At 36.9% G+C, this 22,158-nt stretch overlaps 1 protein-coding gene and 1 long non-coding RNA gene across 3 annotated transcripts in view; one reads left to right on the forward strand and one right to left on the reverse strand.

Moving 5' to 3' along the window:
• The window catches only part of LOC140614659 (uncharacterized), a 273,756-nt gene that overhangs the window by 86,272 nt on the left and 165,326 nt on the right, over nucleotides 1-22,158 (reverse strand). The window lies entirely within an intron of this gene.
• SVIP (small VCP interacting protein) overlaps nucleotides 1-22,158 on the forward strand; it is a 211,685-nt gene that overhangs the window by 17,084 nt on the left and 172,443 nt on the right. The window lies entirely within an intron of this gene.

Consider the following 22,158-nt stretch of genomic DNA (forward strand, 5'->3'; position numbering starts at 1 on the left):
GAAGGAAACAAACAACAAAACCAAAAAGCAACTTGCTGAATGGGGGAAGATATTTGCAAATGACATATCTGATAGATGGTTAGTATCCAAAATATATAAAGAACTGATATAACTTAACACCAAAAACTCAAATAATCAAATTTAAAAAATGGGTTGAAGACATGAACAGACATTTCCACAAAGAAGACATACAGATAGATGGCCAATGTACATATGAAAAAGTGCTCAATATTACTCGTCATCAGGGAAATGCAATGCAGTGAGATACACCCCTGCACTGTCAGAATGGCTTAAGCAAGAAACACAAGAAACAACAAGTGTTGGCAAGGATGTGAAGAAAATGGAACCCTTGTGCACTCTTCGTGGCAATGCAAACTTGTGCAGCCACTGGGGAAGACAATATAGAGGTCCCTCAAAAAATTAAAAATAAAACTACCCTAAATTCAGGAATTGGACTACTGGGTGCACTATATACCCCCAAAATACAAAACACAAATTCAAAGGGATACAGGCACCCCTATGTTCATTGCAGCAGTATTTACAGTAGCCAACCTATGGATGCAGCCCGTGTATCCATTGATAGATGAATAGTTAAAGAAGATGTGGTATATCTATACGATGGAATACTATTCAACAATAAAAAGGAATTAAATTTTGCCATTGGAACAACATGGATGGAGCTAGAGACTATAATGCTAAGTGAAATAAGTCAGTCGGAGAAAGATAAATAATGCCATATGGTTTCATTTGTGGAATTTAAGAAACAGAAAAGAGCAAAGGAGAAAGAGAGAGAGAGAAACAGACTCTTAACTATAGAGAACTAACCGATTGTTACCAACGGGAGGTGGGGAGGGAAATGGATGAAATAAATAATGGGGATTAGAGAGGGCACTTCTCGCGGTGAGCACTGGGTGATGTCTGGAATAGCTGAATCACTATATTGTACACCTAAAACTAACATAACACTGTATGTTAACTATACTGGAATTAAAATAAAAAACCTTTGTAGAAATAGAATAAAATATACTATAAGATCAAATTTACCATCTTAATCATTTGCAAATGTACAATTCAGGGGTAATAAATACATTCACACTGTTGTACAACCATCACCATCATCTATCTCCATCCCTCTTTTCATCTTGTAAAGCTAAAACTCTGTGCCCATCAAACCATATCTCCCCATTCTCCTCTACTCCTGCCCCTGATAATCACTATTCTACTTTCTATCTCTATAACCTTGACTACTCTGAGTACATTATATATAGTAGAATCATACAGTATTTATCCTTTCACTTTAATTAATGCCCTCAGAGTTCTTCCATGCTGTAATATGTGTTAGAATTTCCTTCTTGTTTAAGATTAAATAATATTTAATCATGTATCACATTTTTTCCCTATCCATCCACCCATCCGATGGATCCTTGGACAACTTACAGCTTTTGGATATTGTTAATAATGCTGCAGTGAATATTGAGATCTGAGAATATTGAAATCTGAAAGATTGAGATCTTTGAGATCCTGATTTTGTTTAACATTTACTTTCTCTTTCTCTGAGCCTAGGCAGTAGTGTACTTTCCATTGTCCTGAATTTCCTAGACATAAAAAAGGAGCACAGTATCAGAATCTCAATGGATGAAATTTCAGACGACAGAAATCCAACAGGTAAACTTATTATTAAAATGGAAGAGAACAGAGTTCTCTATAAGTTCTTGAATGCATTTCTCAAGTTTTAATTGACATGGAATCAGAAAAGACCCCGAATAGCCAGGGGAATATTGAAAAAGAAAACCAGAGCCGGGGGTATCACAATGCCGGATTTCAAGTTGTACTACAAAGCTGTGATCATCAAGACAGTGTGGTACTGGCACAAAAAACAGACACATAGATCAATGGAACAGAATATGGAAGCCAGAAATGGGTTCCCAGAATACTCAACAAAGCAGGAAAGACTATCCACTGGAAAAAGTGGATTTAATAAATGGTGCTGGGAAAATTGGACAGCCATGTGCAGAAGAATGAAACTGGACCATTCTCTTATACCAGACACAAAGATAAACTCAAAATGGAGAAAGATCTAAATGTGAGACAAGAATCCATCAAAATCCTAGAGGAAAACACAGACAACAAACACCCTTTTTGAACTTGGCCACAGCAAACTTCTTGCAAGATACATCCATGAAGGCAATGGAAATGAAATAAAAAATTAACTGTTGGGACTTCATCAAGATAAAAAGCTTCTGCACAGCAAAAGAAACAGTCAACAAAACTAAAATACAGCCTATAGATGGGAGAAGATATTTGCAAATGACACATCAGATAAAGGGCTAGTATCCAAGATCTATAAAGAACTTATTAAACTCAACAGCAAAGAAACAAACAATCCAATCATGAAATGGGCAAAAGACATGAAGAGAAATCTCACAGAGGAAGACATAGACATGGCCAACACGCACATGAGAAAATGCTCCGCATCACTGGCCATCAGGGAAATACAAATCAAAACCACAATGAGATACCACCTCACACCAGTGGGAATGGGGAAAATTAACAAGGCAGGAAACCACACATGTTGGAGAGGATGCGGAGAAAGGGGAACCCTCTGCACTGTTGGTGGGAATGTGACCTGGCGCAGCCACTCTGGAAAACTGTGTGGAGGCTCCTCAGAGAGTTAAAAATAGATCTGCCCTATGACCCAGCAATTGCACTGCTGGGGATTTACCCCAATGGTACAGATGCACTGAAACTCCGGGACACCTGCACCCCAGTGTTTATAGCAGCAATGTCCACAATAGCCAAACTGTGGAGGGAGCCTCGATGTCCATCGGCAGATGAATGGATAAAAAAGATGTGGTCCATGTATACAATGGAATGTTCCTCAGTCATCAGAAAGCACAGATACCCACCATTTGCTTCGACGTGGAAGCAGAGGAGGGTATTATGCTGAGTGAAGGACGTCAAGTCAATTGGAGAAGGACAAACATTGTATGGCTTCATTCATATGGGGAATATTAAAAAGTAATGAAAGGGATTATAGGGGAAAGGAGAGAAAATGAGTGGGAAATAGAGACGGAGACAGAACATAAGCAACTCCTAACTCTGGGAAAAGAACAAGGGGGTAGTGGAAGGGGAAGTGGGCAGGGGGATGGGATGGCTGGGTGACAGGCACTGAGGGGGGCACTTGACGGGATGAGCACTTTGGTGTTCTGCTATATGTTGGCAAATCAAACTCCAATATAAACGATACCAAAAAAAAGTTTTAATTGACACTAACTGCTGGATCTTCACCCAAGAACTACTGGTGAACTAGACATAAGATCCATAATAGGTGTATGAAAGGTGCTGTGGGAGTATTTGTGGGAAATAATGGTTTTCCCTACTAATGCTGGAATATTTCTAAAGAAGTCTGAGTAGGAGATTTCCAAGAAGTTAACCAATTCCAAGAAAAGTTATCCTTGACAAAAGGCAACATAAGAACAGGGAGGATTAAATCATTTTGGAGAATTAGAAATAAAGAACAGACCATTATGGCTAGAAAACATGCTGCAAAAGCCAAATGCTGTGCAAGAGGATACTAGCTGGATATGCCTTAAGCGGTGTTGAATGCCATGTGGGCTCGTTAGAGCTCAGCTGCTAGAAAATTAGCTTATTATTTAATATCTCAGTACAACAGAAATCTGTTTGTTGTTCACATACAGTTTGAACAAGTGTGATTCAGATGAGCAAGGTCATCCTTTATGTGATTATTCGGGGATGCATGACTCCACAAAAACCCAAAGCTGTGACACTCCACTCTATTCCATCAGTCAGGACTGAGGCATATGTCACTATCACTAATTGAAAGATTTGGAAACAAGTCTAGCTGTGCACTAGAGAGCGAGGGAGAATGAATTTATTATGTTAAAGTATATGTATGGTAAATGGATAAGCAACGTGGAGCTTTGGAAGTTTATTTTTAAGAGGGAATAACGGGAGAAAAAAAGTCGGAGAGGACATCTGTGCTGTGTAAGAGGAACCAAATGAGTTGACGGTGCTCTAGGAAGATCTTTCTCTCTGTTAATAACGGTGTAGGATATTATTGACCATATGCCAATTTGTTTTCCCTCTTGTCACTGAACAAATATCATTTGTTGACTCTCATACAACCAGCATCAAATAACTAGATATTTCACTAAAGCAGGCACTGTCACTGCTCCCAGGAAGCTACCTTTGAGCCCCTTTTCAACACAGGCACAACTGATCTGGCCTTCTTTTAAATTCTAAATTTCATGTGGAAATGGAAAACAAAAGAATTAGATCTCCTCTGTGACATGTCAAAGCGTACAGGAGCAGAGGGGAATTTGACCCTACTAAGTAGTTGACTGTATTTTATTGCTTTGTTGTGTTTTAACCTATATGAAATTTTGATAGTTGGTTTTTCTATAACTACTACAGAAAAAAGATTAAACTTACTACGTTGTACAAAATATCATTTTCCCATCTGTAAACATTTGGACACACCTCCACCTATGCTCTGAGAAAGCCTTCTGTATCTTTTAAAGACATTCAAAAATGGAAAGAATTTGTCTGGAATAATGTAAAGAAATTATATATATATATATATAAATTTATATATAAAAATTTAAATATATATGAAAATTTCTATATATTATATATAATTTAAACCTTTTAAAAATATTTTTTATTCATTTGACAGCAGCAGAGAGAGTGAGAGAGAAACAGAGGGAGAGAAAGAGAGCACACAAGCAGGAGGCATGGGAGAGGGAGAAGTAGACTCCCCACCAAGCAGGGAGCCCAACATGGGGCTCCATCCCGGGACCCTGGGATCATGACCTGAGCCAAAGGCAGATGCTTAATTGACTGAGCCACCCAGGTGTCACTAACATGGAGAAATTCTAATGGATCAAAGAATAATAACGATGCTATCTATAATGAGTAAGCCAAATCTTACTCCCAGAACATTCACCGTTGACTGATTTCACTTGTGTTGACGGTGAAAGCCTTTTAAGTATTTAGACAGATATGTTCTCTCAATGTTATGTCAGATAAAATCTAAATATCCTTATTTCTTCTATTTTCCAATGTCATGGGTGCCGGGGCCCTCACTATCCCCTCAACAACTCCTTACTAACAAAATTCCACTATTTGCTGGCAAATATAAGGGTCAATTATCCAGATGTGGGCTGAACTTGGTGTTAAAGTACAGAACTACTTTCTTTTTTTAGCTGAAATATAATTAACATATAATGTCATATTAATTTTAGGTGTATAGCATATTGATTGGACAATGTTATACATTATTCCATACTCATCAAGAAAAGTGTAGTCACCATAATATATATAATATTATAATATTACAATCAGTATTAATATATAAAATATCATAATATCACAGTATTAATATTGTCATGTTATTATTTTAACATTCTTACAATTTTATTAACTGTTTTCCTATAGTGTACTTTTCATCTCCATGATTTATTTAGGACTGTTTTATTCTTTGCATTGGACATCATATTTAAAAGAACTCCATCCAAATAATATTAAAATTTTATATGAATTCATTGTATTCTTGATGCATTTTGAATATCAGTTTTCTCGGAAGCTCCTCCTGTCACCCTAACAACTCTAAATGTTATGTGCCCTACTTTATAGATGAGGTCACTATTAATGATGTTAAATATTTTTTCTCCATGTGCCATAACTTCTAAGAAAATCCAAAATATGAAACCAGATTTGTCCACATCTTTGCACTACAAATTATTTTTCCTCCTTCCCTTTCTTCCTCCCTTCATTCTTTCATTCATCCAGCAAAATTGTGATCATAAAATAGATCACGACTAGAGTTCAGTCAAGTAAAATATAAAGTATCTTTCCAACTTTCTGAAATGAAAATTATGCAGTTTTCATCTGTATATATCTCTAGATACATAAGAATTCATCTCATAGTTCAGATAGATTAACAAACTATATGACCTTATGATACGCCTTTCTTGTCCTTAATTAGCGCTTTTATTGGATAAATAGTTTAATTACAAATAGTGTAAAAATGCTACTTATGTTTAATTCACCAATTTTAAGCATGAGTTACTTCACATTTTCAAATACCGCCTGATAATAGCATAATTTGTTCTCATTATATGGAATAATACTTTGCATCCTTCTCAAATCTCAGAAGGAAAGGGATTCAAAATCTTCAAATGATACAAAGGGTTCCTGCACTTCAAAACTAACATAAAGTGTTACGACAGATTGAGATATATTTTTCTGAATAACGCCATCAAGGAACAAACTGCATTTGAAAGTCACTTGGATAATTGTATCAATTATCAAATAAAACAATTTTATTTTCATGGACTATTTCTGGTTCGTAGGCTTCCCCTCCTGAGTTCTAATATCATACTAGATGTCCAAAGAGACAGGAATAGCCATATAAATTACTTCAAAATAAGGTAGATTCCAAGATTCCATAAATCTATGCAAACCTCAGTCATTTTCTGTGAAACACCCATTAATCTGAGGCTAGTGCTATGGAATTCATTTATAATCTGACCAAGAAGCCCACCATGACTGATGACCAGAGCCACATAATAAACTTGTGCTGCATTTCATCCTTGATCCCCGTGTTGGTTCACAAATGCACTGATTGTGATGTTCAAGCACTGATCAGCCTTATTTAGCAGTGATATTATTCTTCTCCGGCAATTTCTTGCACTTTCCTACTCACCCATATTACCCTGACTGATCACCTGATTATTCTTGCACAATCTAGTGAGTAAACAAGCTAGGAAGAGCCAAAAAAGGTTGAATATCATGGAGTCTAGTGTTTTGCTTTCTTAACAGCAAAACAGCTCAGTTTTTCTCCTTATTGGCATTGCCTGACTTTGATTTTCTATATACGGAGCTGCCCACTTTTCTGGTTTTTTTGCTCTTCCTAAGATGCCCTTTTCTGTTTAGATTCTATCTGCTGCATAGGACAATGATGAGCTAGGAAAGCTCATTGCACTTGGAATTTCACTTTCATATATGATCACTTTTTAAAACACCTCTAAACATGGTTAATCTCCATCTATCCTGTGAACTGCGGCCATGCGAAGTTATAGGGCATGAGTAGGGTGACCATATATTTTATCTTCTAAACCTGACTGCTTTGGAAGAGGATAGAGTATTCTATTTGAAACTACGGTAGAATAATATATGCAAATTGCAAACTGGGGTGTATGGTCATGTTCAGGATGAGGCAAAGAGTCCAGATGTTGCATTCAGACATGGGTTTGAGTTCTAGTTCTGTTTCTTATTGTCTGTGTGACCTCATGCAAGTTACTTGAACTCTCTGGACCTCAGGTTCTTTACCTAAAACTAGAATAGTGGGGCACCTGATGGCTCAGTCAGTGGAACATGTGACTCTTGATCTTGGGGTTATGAGTTTGAGCCCCATGTTGAGTGTAGAGATTACTTGAAAATAAAATCTTTAAAAAATAAAATAAAGTAAAATAAAATTAGAATAGTAGTCTGGCTTATCATAATATGAGAAGATTAAATTAGATAAAAAGTTTAAAATACTGTCTAAAGCAAAAAATATAGTTATTAAATGTACTTTTGATTATTGTCAATTGTATTCTTAGTACTTAGAAGAGTATCTGATATATGAAAGGTTTTCAATTAAAATAGGTTGATATATTTACAAAAGAATAAATGAATGAACTAAGACATCAAGAACTGAATTTCAGTTGGAATTAAATAAAATTATGGTTACTTTTTATGAATAATCATATGAGTCACAGAAGGACTGATATGCCAGGGATTGCTGCCAGGGAGCAATCAAGCCAGACTTTGAGCAACTACAAAATAAATTCAGATTAACATTAGTCAGTGGAAAACTAATCGTTTCATTTCTAAATGTGCATCAAGCTTCAGGACAATTTTGTGATTTGTACTCATTTGGGTTAAGCATGTAAAAGAGTTTTTTTTTTTTTTTTCCATTTGGTTATCCAATATTTTTGTCATGTAAATTTTGTTTTAAAACGTGTTAATCAGGATAGGCTAGCTTATGTTGCTTAAACAAATAAACACAACTCAACAAAGATTTGTTACCTGTACAAAGTGCACAGTGTGACCCAGGCTTCTTAACATGAGAATTCTTCTCTGATCATTATGATAAGGGAAGAAAGATAGCTGGAAGGCTCACCCCAGCAAATAAATGCTTCAGCATGAAAATGTAACATGTCATTTCTATTACAGGTCTATTGGCCAAAACCAATCATCTGATCCTACCCAACTACAAACAGTCTGTAAAATATTAGCCTCTCAAATGTCCCACAGGAACAGATAATCAATGTGTGTGAGCATTAGGAGTCTCCAGAATAGATGTGTTATCATTAATATTGAAGAAAACTATAGAGAAACATAATTTTAGCATCCATTGAGACATTTTGTCTGTTTGCTTTGTGAATTCATTTCTTCATTAACTAAGGTGTATATAGTGACCCCTGTGTAATGATTTAACAGTTGTTGCATACTTCTTTATTTCTTTAATGTTATATCATATATATATATATTATATATGTATATATATTATATACATATGTCCCCTAAAATATTCAGAATTATGATTCTAAGAGTTGTATAATATTCCATTAAGTTAAAGTACTGAAGTCTATTAAATATCTAAGCATTTAGTTTGTTTCTAGTTTTAAGCTATTAAAGTGTAGGAATTAGTTAAGAAAAAGCAGTAAATTATCAGAAATATGTGATAATGGGACTTGGGTAAGGTTAAAAAAAATACAAAAAACTTGAGTTAAGCCATTAATGGAATACTTCAATAATTTAAGCAAGCAGTAGCAATATACTGAACTATAATAATGATGAAATACTTTAGAGTCACTTAAGCAGTATTTATGATTGAATTTAGCAAATGTTTAAATATTAAAAAAAAAAAAAAAAAAAAAAAAAAAACAGGGCAGCCTGGGTGGCTCAACAGTTTAGCGCCGCCTTTAGTCCAGGGTGTGAACCTGGAGTCCTGGGATCAAGTCCCACATCGGGCTCCCTGCATGGAGCCTGCTTCTCCCTCTGCCTGTGTCTCTGCCTCTCTCTGTGTCTTTCATGAATAAATAAATAAAATATTTAAAAATAAATAAATAAAAATAAAAAACAGAAAAGAGTCGAAGACAACTTAGAAATGCTAAAGCTGCATGCCTATAGTGATGACACCACTATCACATGGGAGATACAGCCAGCTGACATTCAGTTTTGAACATACAGAATTTGGATTTTAGAACTGACATTTGGTTACACTCTTATTTTTTTTGTATTGGTCACTCATATCCATTCACCCTGCTTTCTCTTGGAGATATATTTCCTACTAACTCTTGGTCCTTGGTTTCTGGTGAGGATGCCACCATATGCAGCTCAGAAACAAAGTATGTGATCAAGGCCTGAGGTAATGAGGACTTACTATCCTCTTGCCGCAGTGGTGGGAGGACCCTGAGGTCAAATGGGAAGCAGATTCACTTTTCCCCACTAGATCTTAACTTTGAGAGGGTAGGTGACACAGCTTCTGGATCCAGTGTTCAGATTTTCATAAATTAAGTTTCAGGAAAAAGACAGTGGAGTTTTGGTGGCATTTTGTTTTTACTTACTAAGATCCAGATTATTCACATCTCCAAAATAAATCACTGAAATTCAAACTTTTCACACACACACACACACATACACACACACATTTACTTTATTTGTATTATTTATTAAAATTTCACATATACATAACTTGGAGATTAAAGTAGTTTTGTTTTATTTCAAAGCTTGCAGTTGTAGGGCCCAGGGGCAGACCACCTCAAGATGGACAACTTTGGCATGAATATTATTTTGAGTTAAAAGCAATCCAAACCCAGCAGATTTAGAAAAAGCTTATCTCTCCCTCCGCTGCTTGCTCTACCAGGGAGAGGGCAATTAGCAGAGATGCCTCTTTATCTAAGAAACCTACCTGCATCCTAGGGCACCTTTGGTTTCCAAACGTCTCCTTCCAAGTTCATGTTCTTGATCTTTCTCTCCTTTGTATCCTCAGACCCCTACCTTTTTCTTTAGCTCATATAATCATCATTTGTCTGTCTTTAGTATTTCTATGTCTGTGTGGATTCCCTGCATATATGTTATTAAATTTGATTTTCTCCTGTTAATCTGTCTCATGTCAATTTGATTCTAAGTCTAGCTAGAAGAATCTTGAAAGGCAGAGGAAATCCTTCCTCCCCAACACAGTCCTACATCTTTTTCCATTTCTACCTCCTTACTCATTTCCATCTCCCCAGATAAAAAATTTTCACTTCTCTTCTGAATTCTGCTTGAAATTTACTTCATGTTTCTAAATAATTAGCATGTATTGTTACTTCTTGAATTTACATCAATAAGCAAAGGTTTTGGATTGTTCATTATTATGATTACAGAGCTCTTTTCACCTCTCTATTACTACAAAAAGCACTCTGCCATATATTTAAGAATTATAGCAAATTTCAGTTAAATAAATATATAATATTTATATTATTATCAATATGTGTATTAGTCAGCTAGGCTGTCATAACATAAAATGTATTTCCTTACAATTCTAAAGGCTGAGATTCTGAGATCAGAGTGTGAACATGGTCAGGTCCTGTGGAAATCTCTCTTCTTGGATTGCAGATAGATGGCTGCCTGTCTACTCCATTGTCACATGGCAGAGACAGAGCTTGTTGTCTGGCCTTCTTCTTATGAGGACATCGTCCTTGTTGGATTAGGGCCTTATCATTATGACCTCATCTAACTTTAACTACTTCTTGTAAGTCCTATTCCCAAATACAGTCACACTAGGGTGAGGACTTCAAATATGAATTTTGAGGAAACCCAGATCAGTCCATAGTAGAATGAAAATCATGCTCTCTCTCTCTCTCTCTCTATATATATATATATATATATTTTTTTTTCTTTTTCATTTTAGGCTCTGGTAATTTAGCCTTCATGAAAAAAAAAGTAACCAATACATAGCTACTGTTTAGAGAGGTAATATTAATTTCATTCAAATATTTTCATTCAAAAGCATATTATCCTTTTAAAATATTTTTAATATTGTTTACTTCAATGAAGCAAATTCTCAACAAAGCAGAAAATAAAAGGCAGCTATGTACATTTCTTTTCCCTGCTTTAATTGTTTCTATAGAGACCTGAGGTTCTGAAAATGTCCTTAATCATCTCCGTCAAGTTAAGAATTGGTTCATATGTTAACATTATGTTGTGCTGCAGGAATGTCACAGGAATTAATATTGAGATCAATAATACTTTTTTTTTTTAATTTGCAAACAAATTACTTACTCAATAAGATCTTCAAATGTGAGAGCTAAGTTAATCTTTTAGACCCTAGGTGCATAGAATTGGATTAAGTTTTATCCTTTATTCTTCAGTTCTTGCATGACATTGTTTTATTTTGTTTAACTAATGAATACAACTTGAGACAATAATTACTGATTACCTAAATTTATCAAGTGTTCCTTCTCATCTCATCTTACAGCATCCCCCCAAATAACTATCTGTGTTTCTCCTTCTTTTAATAGCTTTCTGGCATATATTTAAATGGAAACAATATTTTTCTTGGGTCTTCTTGCTTTTGTGTTTTATCAGAGAACATTATGCTACATGCAATATGCCTCCTTCCCTCAAAATTATGTCACTGAGATTCATCCACAGTACTTCCTACATACCTCGGGTTTCTGATATTCCACTGCATGACTCTAACAATTTATTTACTTATCTGTGGTGTCCATGGGCATCTGGCTCTGCATTCCCAGCTACTCTGACACCATGCAGGCTGTCGGTTTTTATATCTCAGCTCTTGAGGCCCTACCTACAAGGATCTCCCTGTCAGTTCTTCTATTCTCACCTTTGGTCACTTGGGTTTTGACTCAATGCTGTGGGCCAGGTTCATAATGCTTGTTTGTTATCTTCAGGAGGGACAAGGATTATGAGCCATCACACAGGATTGGACTACACATTCATCCCTCACTTTTTTTTTAAGGTTTTTATTTATTCATTCATGAGAGACAGAGAGAGAGAGAGAGAGAGGCAGAGGGAGAAGCAGGCTCCATGCAGGTAGCACGATGTGGGACTTGATCCCAGGTCTCCAGGATCACACCCTGGGCTGAAGGCAGGCGCTAAAGCACTGAGCCACCCAGGGATTCCCCATCCCTCACTTTGAATAATAGCATGCCCAGATTACATGTTGATAATGTTGGTATAGGACTGAATAGCTTCATTAGAAAACTAATCAAGCTTCACTATTTGTTGTTCTTAAATTAGTGGTTCATTGCTATACATTATAGTTACCTTGTCTATGCCTACGCATACCCCCAGACATCCTCATGCAATTTACCAAAGTATATTAAAGAGGGCCAAATTAAATGATTATATCCGTATTTATTGATAGAGACCCTTGGTATCGTTGCAGAAGACATTACTAGTGATCATCAATATTCTTTCTTTTTACTACAAACACAGAATAATAGGTCCATATGACTAGGTCTTGTGAAAGGCCCCAAATATGTTATTTTGAGTGAAATGTATTAAAAATATTAATTCTCTAATATTACCTAATAGGCTGTTGATATAAAAAATTCTGCTCTTATCTCAAAAATATATTTTATACTTGGCTTGGACAAAACGTTTGCATTGCTAACATTGATCACTGGATATAAGTGGTAACTAAATGATTTCTTCATTATGCAGTTGTAGTTTCCCCCTCTGAGGAAGATCCCTGTGCTGTTACTTTGTCAATTTCTCAATCCTCATCAATAAGTCAGCTAATGGTTTTAACACCAACTGTAATTTCTACCCGGGTTGTATCATGATAATTTTCTAATGTTTATAGTTTCTTTACATTTACTGATATTGTTTTATCATATTAAGCCTTTTATCATTAATTGGGCCATTCCTATTACAAAAGAGTAGCAAAAATTCTAAATCATTTCTCTTTATAATCAAATTACAAGGACAGGAGTTTGTTTAAAGGTGTTTCTAGATTCTAGAAAACAAAGTCTTACACAGTGCTAGATTACCACGACGTGTCATCTTAGAGAGAAGCAAGGGTGTTGGAAAAGGGGACTTAGGTAGGGACAGAGGAAGAGCACAGTATGTGCATCACCACTCTGGCTGTTTCTTGGAATGAGCAAGCTGACTGCTAGTTTGCTTGGGTTTTCTAAAGAACTCTAGTTCCCTTTAGTGAAAAATGGCACGAGGGAGCCAAACACTAGGCTTAGAGATGCTCACCATGGGAACGACATTGCTTTCAGACCATTCTGGGTGCATAATTAGAAGACACTTAGAAAATATGTTTTAAAATAATGAATTCACATTGATAATCCAGTTCAATTTTAACGTAACAGCAGATTCACCTGAGTTCTTTGAGCTTCTTTTTTTTTTTTTAGGATTTTATTTATTCATGAGAGACACAGAGAAAGAGTGTCTTTGAACCACATCTACCTTCTCTAGCCCTGAAAATCAGGAATCAAGATAATTAACATACTTAATTGCCTTATCTCATTATATACAAGAAACGGTTTCAAGATACGATGACTAATATTACTACTAATTAATTGAATCACTGAATGAGATGAAATCAACCTTTTTATCTGTGCTTACAGTACACTTCACCAAGGATACACAGTCAAAATTGTATGCTGTGAAGTCCCATTCTTTGCACTTTGCAGTTTTAAAAGTCCCATTTTAAAACTGATATGCAATTTGGTTAACTTGTTTCCATTCATTTTTAATCCCAAGAAATTATTTTCTTGTTTGTTTTTGAGTAGTATCACATTTGTGGGATCCAAGAGTCTAAACTACATAAATAGGTAAACAGAGAGATTCTTTTTTCTTGTTTACATCCCTGCCCTAATCACCCTACTCTTTACCTCCCTCCCATATTAATAAATTTCCCCAGGGCCCAGCTAGTAGCAGTTGAAAAGAGAGGTGAGAGCTAGTCTCAGGTGGAAGGAAAGGTTTGGAGTAGCTGCCTGGGTTGCTCAGCTCAAGGACTCCCTCTTCTGTTAAGCGCCTAGAAATTTATTTAATAAATGTGCTGTGTTCTTCAGAATGTCTTTATTCCCCCCCGCCTTCCTTTCCCAGTTTTCCTGTTCTGCTCATTTTTATTCTCAGACTTCCTCCCAGCAGTTACCCTAAGGACGGTGCTCCCCTCCCTGAGGGACATTGAATTTTCTGGGTGTCCAGGCTCTGCTGCTGCTCATGCTGTGATGTTTCTCCCACACCAACACTTCCAGTGCCCCCTGGCCGGCCACACAGTTGTAACTTCTACTTTAACTCTGCTCCCTCAAGTGCACCCCTGTCCCCCCAGAATTCTTCCTTAGTCATCGGCTCTGGACCTCACCCACATTCCAAAACTTTATCAACAGGTATTTCTAACATCTAGAACAAGGTTTTGAACTTGGTCCCTTAATTCAGTGGTCTAAATGGATGTGGGAAACAAAGGCAGAAGAGCAATTATTAAATTTTCTTACTCCCTACAGCCCATTGACAAGCCCCTGACACAGGCAGAGTGACCTTCCTCTAGGGACTCAGCTGCCTCCACGTTAATACTTCACTAAGAGCAAAAGGTGATTTTTGCCCAACCCCCAGGATCCTGTGAGGCTACTTTCACATATGAAAATTCCTTTAGAGATTCCCTTATCTGTAACCACCCCCCCAAGATACATGTTGCCAATCATCCCCCAACCATGGCCCACCGATATACATCTGAAGGGTCTCATGACTAAGGATGTATTAGACTATAATGAATGACCTTTTTTCTAACAATAGCTAGCCCCCACAATGTCTTAGAAACCTTGCTTCCAAAATTCCTTAGAGACTTCTTACATCATCCCTAATCCCCTCTCAGCTCGAAAGCTTATAAGGTGCAACACCTCATGACCCTGGTGCAGCTCTTTCTGCCCACGGGTCCGGTCTCCGGTCTTGAATAAAATCCCCTTTCTTCACCAAAGACTTCTCAAGAATTCTTTCTTGGCTGTTGGCTTCGAACCCTAACATCTTTCCTACATCACTGAGTTTTATTTTTTTGGTGTCAATTCATTTCTTATTTTAGTTTCAAAAGCTACAGTGGTTTTACCTGGCAATTTGGTAAGAAGAGAGAGGAAATTTTTTTCAGAAATATTACCAAAAACAAGTTTGAAGCCTGTATGTAAAACAGCCTGGTACCTGGCTGGGCCCTCTGCGAAGCTGACATCAACATGTAATTAAATCTGCAAGAGATTTATTAGGTGCCCTGCTCGTGAGGATAAATGGGGACACAGTCAAGGGAAGTGATCAATGCATGTTTGATGCCTGTGGAAGAGAGAGGGAAAAAGAGGAGACTTGGGCAGAAGTAGCTCCTTCTGCAGTACAGTTCTCAGACGTTTCATCAAGACTTTCACAGAGTCCTTCAGCCCAAGTCACCCTCCAGGAGCAGGTCTGCCGTAGTCTTCTGCTGTGCTCACTCATTGCCTGTGTCGGGGAGGACATTTTTTTCCCTCTACCCTTCTAGGTTATCTTTTGGCTGGTCTATTAATTAAATTGACATAAGACAGATTAACAGGAGAAAAACAAATTTAATTACATACATATGGGAAGCCCTGTAAGAATATGAGACACAAGGACAAGTCACTCAGTTGAGGCTTATGTGTCATTGTAAATTAAGGGATGGGACTGGGGCCTGGGGCTTCCAAGGGGAGGAGGGTAGTTTATAGGACAATAAGAAGAGCAGATGTTTGGTAATTAGACATTTGCCCTGTCACACAGATAGATCTTTCAGAGAAAAATTTATCTCCGGTAATACAACTTTTTTTTCTGGACTGGGCTCCCAATCTAAATTCTTTCAGTTAGTCAAAAGAAAGAGAAAAGTTTTTCTTGAGTTGACTGGGTCTTAACTGCCTTTGATGAAGGCTAGTTGGAAGAAAGGCAGGCAGGGACCTCACCTTAAGAGGAAACGACCCTTAAAGGGATTTTACGCCACCCTGGAAGGAGCCCTCCACCCTTCCCCGTGTGGTAGGTAGAGGACAGAAACCTGATTGGATGACAGGTTCATGGAAGATTAATCAGATTAAAGCAGTCTGCCAACAAGCCCATAAAAACCCTAGACTTAGAAACTCTCATGACAACCCTCTTGGGTCCCCACTCTCTTCAGGAGCTTTGTACTATCACTTACTATCGCTCAATAAACTTTGCTTTGCAGCCCACCACTCTTCGTCTGGTCTACCTCCTTATTCTCCAAAGCAGAGTGACCAGGAACCTTGGGCACTGGAGGCAAAAAATAACCTGTAACACCTTCAGCTCGAAATAATCTACATGCCAAGGCAGCATATTTTGGGGCCATGTATTTTGCTCCTCCTCACCTGAGAGCAGACTTGAGAAGTATAAACCTGAACTGGGTGACAGTGGATTCAGAGCACAGCACTGGAGTCCTCGTCAGTCACTCTTCCAGCAGGCAGGCAGCTCATTTCCTCGCCCACCGTTTATCCAGTGTAAAGGAAGCATGCTACACTATCTGTCTCAAAGAGTACAGCAGGCTGTCCTTTATGGAAAAATCCAAAATTAAATGCAAAACATACCTACTTAAAAGTGTTTAGACTTACAGCAAGAAGAAGCCATTCCATTCTCCTGCACATTAAAAATGTGCCTGAGGCCTAAAAAGTTAAAAATACTGAACTCATGGGGTGCCTGGGTGGTTTGGTCAGTTGGGCATCTGACTCTTGATTGCAGTTCAGGTTGTGATCTCAGGATCAAGGGATGGAGCCCCATGTCACGCTCCAACCTCAGCAGGAAGTCTGCTTCTTTCTTTCCCTCTCCCTCTGTCCCTCCCCTACTAGCGTTCTCTCTCTCTCTCTCTCTCTCTCTCTCAAATAAATAAATCTTTTTTTTTTAAGTATTGAGCTCTTCCAGGGAATCAAGTTGGCTATGAAGAATATGAATACCTATGATTATAGAAATATTGGTTTTTGAAAATGGGACATAATTACTGCCCTGATAAAATGAGAATTGAGGAGAGTTTTGAAGGATTATAGCATATCCAATTCATGGAATTATTTCTCAATTCTGATCCCATTGTCTTGTGCTTTTAGAAAATTCATTAACCAATGATTAATTGATAAAGTAACACCTTAAACTATGTGACAAGCACAGGGCAGAGGGCCTGAGTGTCAAAGCCCCAGGGAGCCAATGCTGTTTAACTATCTTCCAGCTTAGGCAAGTTTAGTCCCTGGGTGTGGCCTTTTCTACCACCTTGTTTTTGTCACCCCTAAACTCCAAATACACCTCAACAATTAAACTCCTGATGTTTCATCTTACTGCTGCTTCTATGACTGCATTTTACCTTAGCCCCAGCCTCACAACAATTTTCTTGGACTATTTAACAGTTTTCCCCAGGAATCCACAGTACCTGCCATGTTATTCCCCACTGACATTCCCCAGAACTTTATTCCTGTCTGGGTTACGTGTAGATGCTGTCTCTTAAAATGGCATTTGTCTATTTATAACAGCTCATGTGAAATTTGAAATTTTATTGATTTTGAGCCTAATCATCATGGGATGATTCTGGGTTCTTTTCAATTAAGATAAAAGAAACATGATGCCAGATGGAGAAGGGTGATTCATCATCTCTTCCTCTTTTTCCGGTGCTGACAGAGCAAGCCTAGATAGAAATTTTGTTTTTTGAAGGTTTGTTAGATTTCGTCTTTAAAATTGTCACTGGAAAAAATATCATAGTTTATATTCTGCAATCTAATGGAAGAACACAAAGGAAAACATAAACAAAAGGTACGAAGTGGTAGCAGGAAAAAAAAATAACAAAAAGAATCAGAGAAGATAAAATGGGATTAATTAATCAGTCCATCAATCAACTAATGAGATGATAATTTATTGAGTAGTTACTATCAGGTGCAACATTATACAGCAACATAGCAAATTCCCAAGCACTGATAAGAGCCGTGAGAAAAATAAATGGGGTAAAGATGTAGACTAGGCAACTGATTTCATTTGAGACTTTTGAGAAAGTTTCAAAATACCTGATATTTGAGATGAAAGCTGAATGACAAGGGACAAGCATTCTAGCCGGGTGGATCTTCACAGAACATGTCAATGTCTCAGGAGATTACAATCCGACCCCATCTCCATTCTAATTCTCTGCTTCTCGAGCCACTTTTCTCATATATATTCCCCAAAACAAATTAGGCTAAATTGTCCACAGTATTTTCTTACAATTATTTTAATCTTCTTTGTATCTGTATTTATTGCATACCTTCATTCTAAAATTATTAGCTTTTCATCCTTCTTTTCTTGGTCATACTTCAAAAAGTTCGTGTAAGTTATTATATTATTTTTATATGTTTTTAGAACTAATTCTACTCTTGCTTGTATATGTTAACTTTTACTATCCCTGTATTAATCCTTTCTTATGCTTTAATGAGTTTATTTTGTTTGTTTCCTAACCTAATATGAAAGCAGGGTTCACTGATGTGTAGTCTTTTTGTTATTAACACATTAATGTACGGCTGTAAATTTTCTCCCTTATATGTCAGGACCTTTGCACTGTTTCTGCTCGAAGATATTGTTTTATTGTTCAGTAGCCCTATCTTCATACTTTCCTGGAAGCTTTTAAGGTTTTATTTTTACTCTTTGCCACCATGTCTAAATGTATTAGTTTGCTTTTTAAATTTATTCTCTTTAAGACTGAAGTGGGTTCTTTTCATCACAGACTCATTCCTCAGTTCTACAGATCATCTGTGGTCTTGTCCATACATATACCCTGTGTACTTCTGGGTTTCCAGTCGGTTAGATGTTGAAACTAATGGATGCCTCCTCCATGTGTTGCAGCTCTTCCTTCACGCTTCTTGTCTCTCTCCAACTGTCGTGCTTTCTGGTTTAACTCTTTAACAAGATCTTCTGGAACCTCATTTATGCATCTTCTCAGTACATTCTGGACTTTGGTTTTGAATTTCAAAAACAGTTTTCATTTTTGAGGTTTACCACTTTTATCCCTTTACTGCTAAAAATTCTTATTGTATGACTATGGTTTAGTCCTCCGTTCCTTTATCCATTTAATGGCAGTACACACAAAAACATAACGAGGTGTTAGCCACCTAGGAAATAATGTTAGCTACTAGGATTAATGTTTTTACGTATATTTGAAAGTCCAGTTTTGCCTTGTCTATCAACATTCTTCTGATGTTTAAATCCTTTCCTATGTTGAGCTTCGTATTTGTCTTGGAGTTTTTGATCTGTTAGACATCTTGACTGTGTGACTATATATCTTTGGGAATAAGCTTCCATTTCAACTATCTTTTGTATCTGTTTGTGCAGACTGCTTAGAGACAGTAGAATGTGTCTTGAATCCTACTTTCAGAGAAAGAAGGCAGTATCTTAATGGTATTTCCAGTGCTAGCCTTCTACATACAGGTCCTCCCTGCTCTTTCCATCCTCCATCATCCACAACACCCTGCTTCTCTTGTCTGATAGCACTCACCCATCACTCCTGTTTGGAAACATACACTAGGGGTTCACTTGCTTGGCTACTACTGTTTTAGCGCCTCTGGCTCCATCCAGATCTTAGTATCTATCCCCTCCATGTATAAAACAATCTTGGAGCTGCTTTTGTCTTTTGTTTTGTCCTATTTTTGTGACTTTCCTGTATCATCCTATAGCGTGCCCATCTCTGAGAGATGTCTCTCTCTTCTATGGTCAATGAAATGGTGAAATATTCTCTTCTATTTCTTAAGTGCCTATCTTTTGGCTTTCCTTTTTTTTTTCATAATTTTCATGAATCTGGAGGATAGAGAGGATTGCAATCTGCTGCCATCATCAATGAGAATTTAGTACAGAAGATTTTAAAGTTTTTAGGAGCCTTTGCAAAACTAAGACCTGTGGAATTAAAAGTATTCAGGTGATATAATACTACAAGGTATTTCTCACATTTTATGCCACAGACCTAATTTAAAATATTACTATATACAGTAGTCCCCTCCCTGCCTTTATCCATGGCTATGTCCCAAGACCCCCAGTGGATGCCTGAAACTGCAGATTGTAGTGAGCCTTATATATACTTTGATTTTTTTGCCCCTATGCATACACACCTATGATAAAGTTTAACTTATAAATTAGGCATAATAAGAGAATAACAATTATAACTAATAAAAAATAGAACAATTATGACATATACTATAAAATAAGGTATGTGAATCCAGCCTGTCTCAAAGTATCTTTTTATACTGTACTCACCCTTCTTCTTCTTGTCATTATGTCAGATGATAAAATGTCTACTTAACAAGATGAAGTGAAGTGAATAATATAAGCATTGCGATGTTACATCAGTGTTATTGATTTGACGGTAGGCTGGAAGGAGGATCATCTGCTTCTAGACCTTGGTTGACTCCAGGTAACAGAAACCACAGAAAGGGAAAGCATAGATAAAGAGAGACTGCTGTACACAGAACCTAGTATTATATTTTAAAAAATAATATGCTATAACTAGGTAGCCTTTATTCTAGGAACATTGTCGTCTTTCAGGAACTGTATCAATGTAATCCATTCAATTAATAAATTAAAAGGAAAAACCATATAGCTATAGAAACAGATGACAAAAGGACATTAGATAAAACTTCCCAGGGACTCTAATGAAAATTTAAATAAAATAGGAATGTTTGGAAGCAAATGATTTGGTAACTATTATAGAGCAAGAAATGCTTACTTCTTTCCAGTTACATGTATTCAGGGCATAACTCTAGTTCTGCTTGTTTCTATTTAATTTTATCCCACATAGCCTCTTCATTTTGGATCCTGGCTAATGTAGTAGTCTTTATCTGCAACGTGCTATTCTCATAGTAGTAGAAAAAAATGAGTCCCGGCAAAGCCATGAGATGATTCTTAAAGCTTCCAGTGAACATGGTGTTCAGTGCTTCCTTTAACCAAAAAAATTCCTGTGTCAAGTCTGATATGAAAGAAAGGGAGAAGCATATTTCTTCAACTGAGAGGTACTGGAAATCAAAAGGCATGGAGAAGGCCATGCATATTCTTTGTAGGAAGGACAGTCAGAAAATGGGAACAAGATGCCATCCCAAATGAAAAATCCTCTTATGCCACAACTAACAGCAAAATGATCTTATTTCTATTGAAATCAGGAATAAAACAGAGCTGTCTGCAATCAGCACTAATATTTAACATATTGATGGACGATCTAGCTAATGTGTTGAGAAAATAAATCGATCAGTTTGAATATTTAAAAAGATACATAGTGTTATCCTTCTTTGGTAAAGATACTGTGCTTGTAAAATCAAAGATACCTTGTCAAACAAAAAGTGATAATTATTAATGTGCCTGGAAACAGGATGAATTAAGGGAAAAAAATACAGTGGTGAGGGAAAACCGCATTCTGTTAAGAATAAAATAAATCAAAGCTGCAGAGCCATTAAGAACAAAAACATAAAATTGTATTAAATTACTTTTTTTTTAATTTATATTTATTTGATAGTCACAGAGAGAGAGAGAGAGAGGCAGAGACATAGGCAGAGGGAGAAGCAGGCTCCATGCACCAGGAGCCTGACGTGGGATTCGATCCCGGGTCTCCAGGATCGCGCCCTGGGCCAAAGGGCAGGTGCCAAACCGCTGCGCCACCCAGGGATCCCTGTATTAAATTACTTAAAGGACGACTGGAAATTGGAATAATGTGTAATATTCTTGAATATGATTATCACAAATATCAAGAGTTTAAAATTAATATATAAATGAACGAGAAAGACATTATTTTGTATATTTGCATATAACTTAACGTACATATATCTAAAAATACATATACACTGTATTCTTACAATAAAGTAAGCTAGGGGAAAGAAAATGTTTTCAAGACAATCATAAGAGAGAATACATTTATACCTCTGTAAAATATTGAAAAAAATTCACATATTAGTGGACTTGCGTAGTTCAAACCCATGTTGTTCAAGGGCCAATTGTATAAACAAATGTTATGCAAGACAGAATGATAGGGGATGAAAAGAGACAGTTCTAGCGTGGTGGGAGTAAAGTAAGAATAGGAACTGATTTTGACTTCTGGGGAGAAGGGTCAGAAATTTTTAAGTATTAATCTGATCTGTAGAATGAGTAGAAATTCAG

The sequence above is a fragment of the Canis lupus genome, chromosome 23, assembly GCF_048164855.1.
Source record: "Canis lupus baileyi chromosome 23, mCanLup2.hap1, whole genome shotgun sequence".
Taxonomy (NCBI): Eukaryota; Metazoa; Chordata; class Mammalia; order Carnivora; family Canidae; genus Canis; species Canis lupus.